The sequence below is a fragment of the Protopterus annectens genome, chromosome 8.part1 (genome assembly GCF_019279795.1).
Source record: "Protopterus annectens isolate FY-2018-M chromosome 8.part1, PAN1.0, whole genome shotgun sequence".
Classification (NCBI taxonomy): Eukaryota; Metazoa; Chordata; order Ceratodontiformes; family Protopteridae; genus Protopterus; species Protopterus annectens.
The window spans coordinates 223,366,933-223,380,842 of NC_056742.1; positions in this window are offsets into that span (position 1 = coordinate 223,366,933).

Consider the following 13,910-nt stretch of genomic DNA (forward strand, 5'->3'; position numbering starts at 1 on the left):
AAAATTATGTTCTTGCATTTCAAAGGAATATCCATATCTCAGGAACCATAGGGGTTACTAAAAAGTGTAAATGTCAAACTCTTCCGTACAAACTTTTTTTGTAATATAGTATTCTTGGGGGTTCTAGGTCTTAAATGGATTTTAAAAGACACAGTAAACAGTAATCATTAAGTTTATAATATTTTGTAAACAACTTACCATATCTCAGGAACCACTCAAGTTACACACTCACACACACACACACACACACACACACACACACACACACACACATATATATATATATATATATATATATATATAAACGTTGGCAGTATTTTATTCAAACTGCTGGTATCTTTCATAGATGTGCGGTTTCTGCCATTTGTTTGTTGATATATTTACAGACCTATGAAAATGTATGACAATATATAAATGTTATATGAAGAATCAATATCCCTTTACCTGGACTAGACAGAGGCCAAGCATTGGTGTAGTTGTATTGTCCATCAAGTGACAAATAAGTTTACTGGAAAGGCTCACCCAGACTCTGCTACAGTTTGCTGTGAGGGAAAGGTTAGTTTGGTTTTTATTTGTTGTATTTTGTTCATAGGTTCAGAGGTTGGTACTAGGCTATTGGCATGGGGCCTACACAAGCCTAGACATAACAGTTCCACTGCTATTACTACCCAGGACATTTACTTCCCTGGTCTCCTGTCTAGCAGGGCGATTGACATAATCCCTATGGTGAATTTCCTATCTCCCATCCAGTCGTCAAGTTTCCTTTTGAAGAGGGCCAAAGAGGCACTATGTTTGACACGTATGGGCAGTCTATTCCAAAGTATGGGGAGTCTCTGGGACAGGAACCTATCCCTCCAGCATGTTTTGTTCATTGTGATGACCAGGTTTAGATCCCTGGAGTGTGTGGCTCTGATGGACTGGGATTTCTTTAAGTGTAGCATGTCCAACAGCTCTGGGTTTGACATGGCATTGTATGTTAAGCAGAGATCGCCGCTGAGTAGACAATATGTGACGAGTACAGCTGGAGTTTTTTTAGACAGTCAGCATAAGGCATCTGCTTTAGGCCTGAGATAATTTTAGTTAGGTATTTCTCCAGCCTTTCCAACTTTTGCAGGTGTCTTGTGAGGTACATACAAATGGGGCATTGTACTCTATAATGGGTCTAATGAGGGATGAGTAAGTGGGACAATGACCTCCTTTTTTCTTGATGAAAAGCCCTTAATGATGAGATGTGCCACACAGAAGGATTTCATGACTGTTGTGGCAATGTGGTTATCGAAGGTGAGACCACTGTCCACCTGTGTCCTTAAGTCTCTTATCACACTTTCAGTGTTTAGTGTTCTGCCACTTATGTGGTAATTCATGGGTAAATGTCTTTTTCCAAAGGGGATAACTATACATTTCTTGGCATTGAGCTTGATCCCATGGCTCTGGCACCAAGCATCTGTCTCTGTATGGCCATTTTGTAAAATATCCACATCACTTGGGGATTAGATAATGGCTCCCAGTTTGCAGTCATCTATGAACTTTGTTAGCCAGAGTCCCTTGGTGTTGGCCTGTACTTCAGAGAAGTAGATGCCAAACAAGAGCGGTCCCAAGACTGAACCCTGTGGTACTCCACTTATCATTTGTCTGGAGCTGGATTTGGAGTCGGCTACTTTTACAGTGTGCTTTCTGTCAGTAAGCCAGTTTGCCACCCATCGATTTATGTAGGGTTTAATGCCCAGCTTAGTAAGTTTATCTATGATTCCAGAGTGGGGGATAGTGTTGAAGGTCTTGGTGAGGACCAGGTAGTCTGTCTTACCCTCGTCCATGGCTCTGGAGACTGATTCGAAGAAGTCAATCAGGTTGAGGTGACAATATCGGCCCTTCACAAAACCAAACTGGGTGGGGTCCAGTAATTGAAGGTTGCCGATGTCTTTGTTTATAAGTTCCATGAGAATGTGTTCCATGGCTTTACAGATCAGGCTTATCAGGCTGATGGGACAATAGTTCCTGGTGTCCAAGGTGGATCCCACCTTGGGGAGTGAGATAACTATAGCTGTGCGCCACTCATTGGGCACAAAGCCTGAGGTGAGGCTATGATAAACATGACACTTAAGTGAGGTGCCAGTTCATTTTGTAGTTCATGTAGTACACAGCCCGGGATGTCGCCTGGTCCCATGGATGCTGTATTCTTAGCTTTGGAGAGTGTGCTTTTTACCTGTGTGGCCATGATTGCCTGTATTTGGCAATATTTTAGTATTGAGATGGGCCCTTTATGGGTGAGAGTGGGGTGAAGTTGGCACTGAGTCGATCTGCCAGGATATTGGCAATATCCTTGGGATCAGTATATTTAGTGCCATTCTCTCAAAGTACATCTGAGCATTACCATTTAGATTCTTGACATAACTATAGAATGCCTAATGGCTGTCCTTAGAATCTTTGCAATTTTATTTTCATAACTAACTTTGGAGGATTTTATGAGGGATCTCAGCTTCTTACTGAGACTGATAAGGGAGTTTTTTGTATCCTGGGATTTTCCTGTTTTCTGCAACAGTTTCTTCCTTCTGTTGTATAACTTGTTTATGGCAGGGAACCACCAGATTGGCTTCCTTTTCTTGGAGGAGGGCATCTTGGTTCTATTTTGAATGGCACAATTTATGCACACGTGGATAAGCTCGTACAGTGCCTTATTGTAGGATTTGGCAGTCAAACTTTCATTTTCCGTCTGCATGGGTGCCGTGAAGTTTGTTACTTCTAACTTGAGTAGCATGAAGTTGGCTTTGGAGAAGTTTTTTATATGGGTTTCCCTAAAGGGGGGATGGGGGTGGGATGTGGACATAAAGGGTGATTAGCTTATGGTCAGACCTGACCAACGAGGGGGTGACTGATATGGAGCATCGATCTCTCATGTTGGTAATGATCCGGTCAAGGATATTTGAGCTCCTGGTGGGACTATGGATTAGTTGATCCAGGGCATTGGAATTTATGAATCCAAGAACTGTTGGGCAAAGGTGTTGGTACCTGAATTGATTTTCCAATTAATGGCCGGGTAGTTGAACTCACCCAGTATTAGGGTGTTAGGTTGTATCTTAATATTTTCCAGTATGTTTAGAAAGGTGTAGTGAGAATCTTGGGGCATGTCAGGGGATCTGTAGCAATCTACAATTTGGATCGCAGTCTTACCTAGTGTTATTTGCACCTGTAGTATTTCAGATGCATTGTTTTGGGCAACTAGCCTGGAGGTGTGAATTCCTTGGTAAAAATGGACACTCCACCACCTTTAGTGTTTCAGTCCTGGTTTGGTGGCCGAAAAGTGTGGTAAGAGTTGTAGCCTGGTATTGCAGGGGTGCTCGCTGGAGCCTTAAACCAGATCTCAGTTACTGTACAGATATCGATGTTCTCCATTTTTAGGAGTGCCTCAAGAGAGTGCATTTTGAGGTCTAGACTTTTTGCATTGAGTAGAATTACCTTCAGGCTTTGCATGCTTTTATCTGTTACAGTGGTAGTTTTGTCATTTGAGCCTTGCCTAAAAAAGGCAACAGCCTTAGCTAGTAACCTGAATCCCAGGGACGACAGATGCAGACCATCTCTGGCAAAGCATCATGGTTTGTCGATCATGTTGTCCCAGGCAGACAGATACAGGATCACCTTTGAATGACACCAGAACATTAGCCAGTTGTTGAAGTCAATAAATTGGTCTTTATACTGTGGTATCATTCTGGGTGAAGGTAGGATGCTACTGAGGGCTAAGGTCATACCTGCCTGGGCCACATGATCCGAAAGCTCCTCCGTCTCTTTTCATGTAGTCCAGGAAGGTACATCTCAGATCATCCATTCCAACATGGACAAAGACAGAGTTGTATTTGTACTTGTTGTGGAGTGACATGAGTGCATGCATAATGTGGCGGATCCTAGCTCCCGACAGGCAGCTGACAGTAATTTTCTCCTTGTTAAGCCTGGTGAGTGGGACATCAGTGTGCCTGAATATGGAGTCCCCTATGACTAAAGTGTTAGGAATGTTGTGTTGTGTTAGGGGCTGTTGTTGGGTGGCACACTGATGTTTTGAGCTTTGTGTCACTTTGGTTGTGATTGGTGTTTGTTTACATATTAGCTTTGGAGGTCCTTGTTGGACATGTTAATGCTAAGAGTCTCCACATATGCGGGTTTAGTGTTACTATGTGTGGGTGTTGGTGGTGTGGGTTTTGAAGGGCTATGTTTTGCTTGTGGTATAGTGCAGGTGTTAACCTTCTCCTCTTGACTGTCTAGCACAATCTTGGCTGGAGAGAGCTTTGCTTCCAGTTTGGTTATGTAAGTGCATCCCTCGCAGGTTGTAGTGTTGGGTGGTAGGAGGAGAGGGTTGTCTGTGTACATGAGGCAATTGCTGCATTGCCCCAGTATTCCCAGATTCACCAGGTGGACAGGAAAAATCACCAGAAGCTGACCCTTGGGCATGTCTGGTTTGGCATTTTTTTGTAGAGTACAAGAGCTATTTTCTCTTACCTTGGCAAGGTACTTTGCAATTATAGGCTGTTTAGTGCATACAGTTAATTTCTCCTTATATACAAGGAGAGTTGAGTGCTTGTATCAGTTTAAGGCTTCCTAGTGCTCTCCTGCAGGTTATAGAGCAAATGCTAATCACAGGGATTCAGATTTTATTGCTACTACAGAAAAAACAGCTAGTTTTAAGGGAAAATTTGAAGAGCCGACTTTCTGGCACCAGAAATAGTTACAACTTAGCCCTGCAGTGCTGTGTGATGCGCAAAAATGTGCAAACATGCATTTTTAAGACAAAGTTGAAAGGGATAGAAATCAGCCCCAAGTGGCCAATAGAATTACAATTTCAGAGCTGGAAAGCACTCCTCTAGCGTTAGATAGGCTGTACAATGCTCACTACTCTCACTAGTAAGCAGTAGGACCTCCCCCTACCACAGCAAGGTCTGGATAGCTCTGAATACAGAAACTGAATTCCTGAAACCAGCAAAGCCTTCGATCTGGGCTATACTAATTAGAAAAGGTGGGAAACGAGCAAACAAGATAGTGTTTTTTTTGGTTAAAACAGGCTAAAACAATCTGATAATACAGATGTTGCAAAATTAGCAATTTAAACTTTTGAAATAAAGCTTGGCAAGTTCACAAACTGAAAAATGATTAAAAGGGCAGAAATACAGTAAAATAAGCAGTTAACAAAAATGATCAAAATCAGCAAAAATCTAGAAGCCAAAAGTACTTGCAGTTAGCACAAAAAAGTCTCTCTTTCTCATTTCTGGTGCTGTATTACTTTATCGCATTTTTCTATTTTGTATACTGTGATTTGTTTTCTTTACACAATGTTTTAATTGTAATCTGCTTTTAACTGATATTAAAACTTGAAAAGAGACCACACCTCCAAGGGAGCCCGCAAGATATTTTGCAGGGGGGTGCAAACCCAAAGCCCCACCCACATAGCTCTCCCCGCCCCCTGCCAACACAGCCCCGCCCAAGTCCACCCACCCAAGCCCCGCCCACACAGCCATTCCAGTGTCCCATTACTTGGCTATTTCTCCCCATTTGCCATAGACACTGTTCCAATCTCTGTGTGCATACTGTTTTATGCTTTAGTTCTACAATGATTACAGGCAGTTGGATTTAATTTACAACTTTTATTTCAAACATTATAGCCCAAACACTGATAGACATTTACTAAACTTAAACAAAGCAATAGTCTTACAACGAAAACAGACTTGGCATTAAAGCTTCTCTACTTTTGAAACTCACATTCAATGAAACAGCATTGAAACCCACATTCAAAGAAAATGCATCTGGCCAGTGGCAGGTTATTTACCTTTGAACTGTTTTCAAGCAATAGGCTCCTTGCACTCTGTTAGGGCCATGCAAAAGTTATTTGATTTACCTGATTGTATTAATTATAATATATAATATATAACTGAATTATATCCCTTGTATTATACAGCAACACTTGTTTGAGTGTGTTTTAAATTTATAGTTTTGAACAATTTTCCAGTAAGCAATGAAACAAAACACACAAACCAATAATGACAAACTGCCCAATTCAGAACATTTCAACCATAAAAGGCCACTCATTACAATTCACCAATATCAGTCAATACACACAATCTCTGCCAAGTAAAAGTAATCTGAATAATTCCACATTAAAGATATCTGAAACTAATGAAGAGGTTGTTGCTAGAAAACAACTGTATATTTCAGTGTTTCATCTACAAATTCAGTGCCTGCTGCTGTCAAAGAATAAATTGCCTATGTTAAATTAAAAAATGGTAAGCTGGTATATTGCAATAGAAAATGGATGGCAAGCTGAAAAACAGATTCATAGTTATTAGGCAACTCATCCAAAGGAGGACATCCTCAGGACTGCAGCATACAAATGTACATGCTGTAGGAATAAAACCTCAAGCCTCTACATTAAGATGCAAGTATTCTACTTGTGGTGCTACTAACATAGCTTTAAAACTTTATACCACAATAGAGATACCATTTGCTAAACAAAACAGTTGCACATTGTAAATAGACTTGGCATGAGCAGCAGTAAACTTCGCTTCCCTTAAAACTCACAGTTCCTTGAAAATGCACTTGAAAATAAATTCCACCTGCTAACTCTAACTTGGGCATTTCACCGTCTATCTCTCTCTCTCTCTCTCTCTCTCTCACACACACACAAACATACCACACCCTCAAGGCCTCAACCTTAGTGCAAGAAATCTGGACAAAGCCTAAAATAAATAGGGACAGATTATAAATATGGCTCTCATAAACTTAGAAAATTGCAAGAGTAACAGGATTTGTGTTAGTATGCATTTATCTAAATGATATGACGTCTAAAACTGAAATGTCTCATTATTTAGCAACTTCAATCCTTTTTAGGAGGAATATGGGGCAAAAATCTGGACATTCTGCAAAAACCTGGACAGCTGAGGGGTATGCTACCTCCCTCTTATACACACACACACACACATACACACACACACACACACACACACACACACACACACACACACACACACACACACACACACACACCAAATAATTCTGGTCAGACTTGAATTAGTCCTGGGAAGGTTGCACTGAACGGCATCGTGCTTGATCTGAAGTGGGTGAAATCCTTGTAGCCAGTGATAATAACTGATCTGCAGCTCAGCAATATGGAGCATTAAAGCATTTTTAGCAGAGCATTGTTTCATCACTACCTATTGTGTTTGCACATAAGCTGTAGTTATTTCAAACATTTGCCTTTTTTGATTACTACAGAGTACATTTACCCACCAGAGCTATTGTGTTTTGACTTCAGTGTGGAGCTTACCTAGTTGTTGCAGTGCTTGGCTTTTAAGTAAGGTAGCAATGCTTATTTACCTTATACCATTAAAGCCACCCAGCTACAAATGTACTAACACACAGACACTGCTATAAGACACTGGTCTCCAATAAAATGCAATGAGCTTCTGAAAATACTGTAATCCTGTCCTTTAATTACAAATACTGTCATATGCATTTCAATACCCAAGGCTTATACATTATCTAGTTATGTAAATATTCTCTGCATGGCAACAACGAAAAGGCTTTCAATGCTGGTAATTCTTTAACAGTATGCTTACTAAAGCTTGCTTGCATCTTACAATCTCCGACAAGCTTACCTTCTTCTTCTTCTTCTTCTTTCGGCTTTATCCCGGTTAGGGGTCGCCACAGCGGATCACCTGTCCGCACATTGAATGGCAGTGGAGTTTTACGGTGTCGAGTTGCCAGCCCGGCGCCCAACCTTCCGCAGAAGGCACACTCACACGCACACCTACGGCCAATTTAGAGTGTCCAATCCACCTGCAGCATGTCTTTGGGATGTGGGAGGAAACCGGAGCACCCGGAGGAAACCCACGCGACCACAGGGAGGACATGCAGACTCCGCACAGAAGGCACCCCAGCCGAGGATCGAACCGGAGAACCTCTTGCTGTGAGGCGGCAATGCTAACCACTGCACCACCGTGGCCGCCCTTCCGACAAGCTTACCTGATGTTCATTAAACCATGGCTACTTAAACAGAGCAACAGGGCACTGTGACAGCATGCAGTTCCTGAATAATAAGAAGCATAAATCAACAGTATAAAAATCTGATAGAAAACCAGAACATTCTGCAAAATCAAGGACAGATGAAAAGCCACGGTCGTATTTGTGATCTACCTTGGATGAGGGAATACTCTGCACACTTACACTGCATAACTGCTCCTTGCCTTCCTTCGACACATCCAGAGCCACTACAATGGGGGGTGGGGTGCAATAAGTATGTCATAATTTGAAATGTCTCTGGCTGACAGTGATGGCTCTGACACTCATACCTCTCAACTTCAGAGCAAGAAATCTGGGCAAAGCTATACATAGAACTAGAAGTGGGACACAGGCCCAAAAATAAGGCCAATTTTTAAATATTGCTCTTATTAACTTAGATAATAGAACAGTAGTAGATCTTGCATTAGTACGAATTTTCTGAAGGGTATAAAATCTGAAACTCAAATGTCTGCCATTATTTTCTAATTTCAATCTTTAATGGCTTGCCACTAATTTGCCAGAAAACTACAATTTTATGAAAAACGGACCAAAATGTGATGTAAAAATATAAAGTTGCCACACAATACAGCTGGGAACCTGTCAAAAAAGGGACACCTTTTTAATATTAACATTGTTAACTTGAGCAGCTAACAAAATAAGAGCATCTACATGCATTTCTGAAATAAAAGTAATCTATAACTCTGATTATTACAGTTATATATAATTGTAAACCCTCCACATTTTCTTCCAAAATTGCCATTTTGGAGGAGGGATTATTAGGGGAGAGCAACATTTTGAGTCAAAATTGGGGACAATTGAGAGGTTTGGATATTCCTAATCTGCAAAGTGATTTGCACGTACCTCTCAACCTCTTAATGCAGGAAATCTGGACAAGGCCAAATATATTGGGGGAACATACAAACACTACTAAAAATTGCTCTTGTATAAACTTAAGACAGTCTTGCTTTTTTCTGAAGGTTATGACGTCTGAAACTCAATGTCTGTCATTTAGTGACTTCATTCCTAAATGATTTGCTAGAAAACCACAAATTTTATGAGGAACAAACCAAAAATAAGAAGCAAATATCTATTCATTCTGCAAAGATATGGACAACTGAGAGGTATAGTTCAATCGGGGCTGTCTGAGTTTGCTACCCCCCCTCACAAAATCATGGTTGAATGGAGCCTCCCCCCTGTAGCCATTCCAGTGTCCCATTTACCATAAACACTGTAATGTGCATACTGCTTTACTTCTGTGATGATTTAGATTTCATTTGAAAGTTTTATTTTGCATTTTACAGCACAAACCCTAATACATATCTGTTAAACAAGCAATGCAGTCTCACAATGAAAATAGACTCAACATTAAAACTTCTCTGCCCTTGAAACTCACATGCATTGAAACAGCATTGAAACCCACATTCAAAGAAAATACATTTTGCCAGTGGCAGATAAATATTAACTCTGGGCTGTCTTCAAAATCATAGGCCCCTCGAACATAACATACACATGTTCTTTGATACACCTTCCTGACTGTATTACATTATATTCCTTGTACAATACAGTACAGTTGTTAGAGGGCATTTTAAATTTATTGTTATGAACATTTTTCCAGTAAACAGTGAAACAAAATGCATACACCAGTGACAAAACTGCCAATTCAGAACATTTCCATCATAAAAAGTCTACTCAACCTTCTATAGTCCACCAGTATCAGTAAAAAATATGCACAATCTCTGAAGTAGTAAAATCCACATTAAAGACATTTGTAACTAACAAAGAGGTTGCTGGCTTGCTGCTAGCAAACAACTTTATATGTCATTGTTTAATCTACAAATAAAGTGCCTGTTACCCTTGAGGAATAAATTGCCTTTGTTGCATGCAATAAAAAATGATAAGCTAGTAATACCGCAATAGGGAATGGATAGCAAACTGATAACAGGTTCATAGTTACTAGGTATCTTTGTCAAAAGGACTGCAGCATTCACCCCCTTTACAACACAGTACAGTATCAGCAATGCATCTACCTACTGTGGGAGTAGAACCCACAGCCTTCAGCATCAAAAGCAAGTACACTATCTGTTGTGCTATTAACAATGCAAGCAGACTAACCATAAGCATCACTAAACTTTTGCTCCCCTGCAGCTCTCAGCTCCTTGTAAAATCTACTCGACACTCAGCTGTACCTCTGAACTTTGCAGCACAAGAAATCTGGAAAAAGTCAAAATTTATTGGGGGGGACAAAAGGCCAAAAACCAGGGGCACATTTTAAACATTGCTTGCATAATGTTGGAAAGTTGCTAGAATAAAATGCTGCGTTACTACCATACATTTCACTGCCACGTCTTGAACCCAGGGGACCCTGTGCAAAACAGTCAGAGCAACATATTTTATTTTACATTTTACACACGCAAGAAGAATATTAGACATGTATATAAATATTTTTTCTACCATTCTGGATCTCCTGTTAAATGAAATTATTTTGTATACTTATTGACAGAATGACAAACAAACTGATTTGTGAACTAACTGAAAGCATCCACTCACCCAATGGTCAGCAGACAAAAGTACTAATTCGTCATTTCAATGTTGTCTGTCATAGTGTCAATTGCTGAATGAAAAACCTGCTTTAATTAAATGAGTTCTAGCTCTTTTACCCCTGGGAGTAAAGCTGGACAAATTGTCTTGATTCTATTTACTTTAATATTAAACCTTGCATATGAGCATTTATGGTACAGGAATTCTATTTTACTTGAGGGATTGGTGATATCTTAGAAACAATAAGCTTTCTTCTTGTTGAATTAAAAAAGCATGGCAGAGTTATAATGATTAGTAGACATTAGTAGTTGTGGCAGCAGCAACTGTGACTTTTCCTGACTGTAAAACTATAGTCATTTTGAATGGTTTTGCTCTTTTTCCCAAAATGCAACAGCTTTGGAGATCACTCTAATAATTAAGGGACTGAAAGAGGGAAAAACTGTTACACAGGCCTTGGGATGGCAATACCCTTGCCACACACGAACATGGTATTCAAAATCCACATCATATTCAAATACTTATCATTCCTAACCATGACTTCCGATTGCTGCTTTCCCCATTCATAATTATTCTTAGAAGAGTATATTAAATGCTAGACCTGGCCTGGGGCATTTTACACACACACACACACACACACACACACACACACACACACACACACACACACACACTGTCCCATCTTCCGTCCAACTACTCACTCTGAAAGTGTCCCATCTTCCGTCCATTTCAGTTTCCGCACGCTCCTAAGTATCCGTCCATCTTGCTTGCGAACCCGAAACCGTCCGTGTCCCGCCTCCATCTTCAGTGAAGTCCGTCTCAGTTCCCGCTTGTGAACCCGAAACCGTCTGTGTCAGTTCCTGCTCACAAACTTGAAAATATGTGCACTGCGGGATAAGCGACGATGTCAGCACGCCCGCGACTGGACTTCTTTCTTCTTAAAGAAGAACGCACCCAAAAAAACCCCCAAAAAAACCCAAACTTTTTTTTAAACTAGTCAGCCGATTCCAGGGGCGTGCAAGTGCACCCCCTTGCACCTGCCTGCGGGCACCCTTGCACACCTCTGTCTCTTTTGAGTCAGACAGAAATTCTGTCTTTCTAGTTGCCTGCCCCTTATGTTAATTTGACCATATATCTCATTTCCTGTTCTTTTACTGGCTAGTGTGAGTAAGCACAAAATTATCATTATGTAAAATCACTCCCCTTCAACTTTTTAAATGTACTGGCCATCCTACTGTATTCCATAGTACCAGAATACAAAAGTGACCACCCCTTTTCAGCCTATATTGCTGTTTTAAAAATAGTGACTCTCCAGTACAACGTAACTTTTAAAAAAGGTAAAGCTTAAGTTACCTACTTTCACATCTAACTCCTCTAGTGCACACTGCAGTGTTTAGGATAAAGCATTTTTTTTCATCTTACCTTTAAGCATCTATTGCAAGACTACCAGTTATTGGAGAGCCCACATTCTGACTCTCAGTAGTCATCTTGGGGTTAGTGCTTCTGTTTTCTGCTATTCTAGTGAAGGAGTGCAGTTACATTATATCCTGGAGACTGCTGATCACCAGAAAGCTTAATAACTATGTTATAGGTGACAGCTTGGAATCTGTGCTTATATTCTGATCCTGGTGAGAGTAGGAGCAGAGTGCATTGATTCCTGACTCTTTCTGGTTTGAGAATGAGTACCTGTGCTTAACATACCTGATCAGTCTGGTTGTTATTCGAGGCATCTACCAGAAAAAGGCTACAAGCCTGCAGACCCTTGCGTCATCTGGGACAAGACTGTGGATCACCAAACAGGCCGTGGCCTGCTTCTCTTCTTGGGATTGGTGCTAACATTTTGCTTCTGGTGAGAGAAAAAGCAAAAGAATATTGTATACCAATATAGTGAAGCTGTGCTGAGACCAGCATTAGTAGTAGCCAGGCACTAGCTATTCATGCGACTGCACTTCTTTCATCATTCTTGACAAGCTAATTCTTTATTTTTCAGTAAGTACTGCTTTATTTCTTTCAAACTTCAGAATATCTGCATAAATACTTCATCCTTAATTTTTCAGGGTCTACGTATTAGTTTCCCCTCAAGTGTTTGGCAGTGCTCTGTACAGACTCAAACACCTTGAGTGACATTTTTCCTGTAAAAGGAATATATAAGAAAACAGCTCCAGTACTTAGTAATAGTGACCAACCCTCCTGGCATGTCTAAGGGTCAGTTCCCTGTGCTTTCTCCTATTAAGGTGGTGAACTTGGGCATTCTAAGGAAGTGTTGCAACTGCCTCATGTACACAGACAACCCTCTCCTCTTACCTCCCAACCCTCAGACTTGTGAGAAATGCATTTATATATTGAAATTAGAAGCAATGCACTCTCAAGCCAAGACCGGAATAGCTGGTCAAGAGGGGAAGGTCAACACCTGCACCACACCACATGCAACACATAGCATTCCAGAACACCCACTATCATAGCTCTCACATAAAAACACATACCACACACCCACCTTCGTGGAAGCTCTCAACATAAATCTACCCAAACAGCAGAGTCCTCCAAGGCAGAAATGCACTTGACCACCACAACACAGCACAAACCACAAGACACATAGCTCACCTACACTGTGTGGCTCTCAACCTAAGCCCCTAAGGCAAAACAGCTTGCCGAATACATTAATCATAGGTGACTCGATAGTGAGGCAAACTGATGTCCCACTCACTAGGTTGAATAAGGAGAAGGTAACAGTCAGCTGTCTATCAGGTGGCAAAATCCGACACATAACACACTCACTCAGGTTACTCCACAACAAGTGCAAGTATGACTCTGTCACTGTCCATGTGGGTGTGAATGACCTGAGACACACCTCCCTGGATTACATGAAAAGAGACATGGAGGAGCTCGCAGATTATGTGGCCCAGGCAGGTATGACCCTAGCCCCGAGCAGCATCCTACCATCATCCAGAATGATACTACAGTACAAGCAGAAGATGATTGACTTTAACAATTGGCTAAGTTTCTCGTGTCATTCTAAGGAGATCCAGTATCTATCTGCTTGGGATGACATGACTGACAGACCTTGATGCTTTGCCAGAGATGGCCTGCATCTGTCACCCCTAGGTTTCCAGATACTGGCTAGGGCCCTTGCTACTGCTATAGTGCATTTTTTAGGCAATGTTCCAAAGACCAAATTACCACATTAACAGCTATAAATAAATGCAATCTGAGGGTCATGCTGCTCAACACTAGAAGTCTAAATGGCAAGATGTACTTGCTCAAGGCACTTCTCAAAATGGAGATCATCAACATTTGTGCTGTAACGGAGACCTGGTTTAAAGCAGCAGAAAGCACCCCTGCAC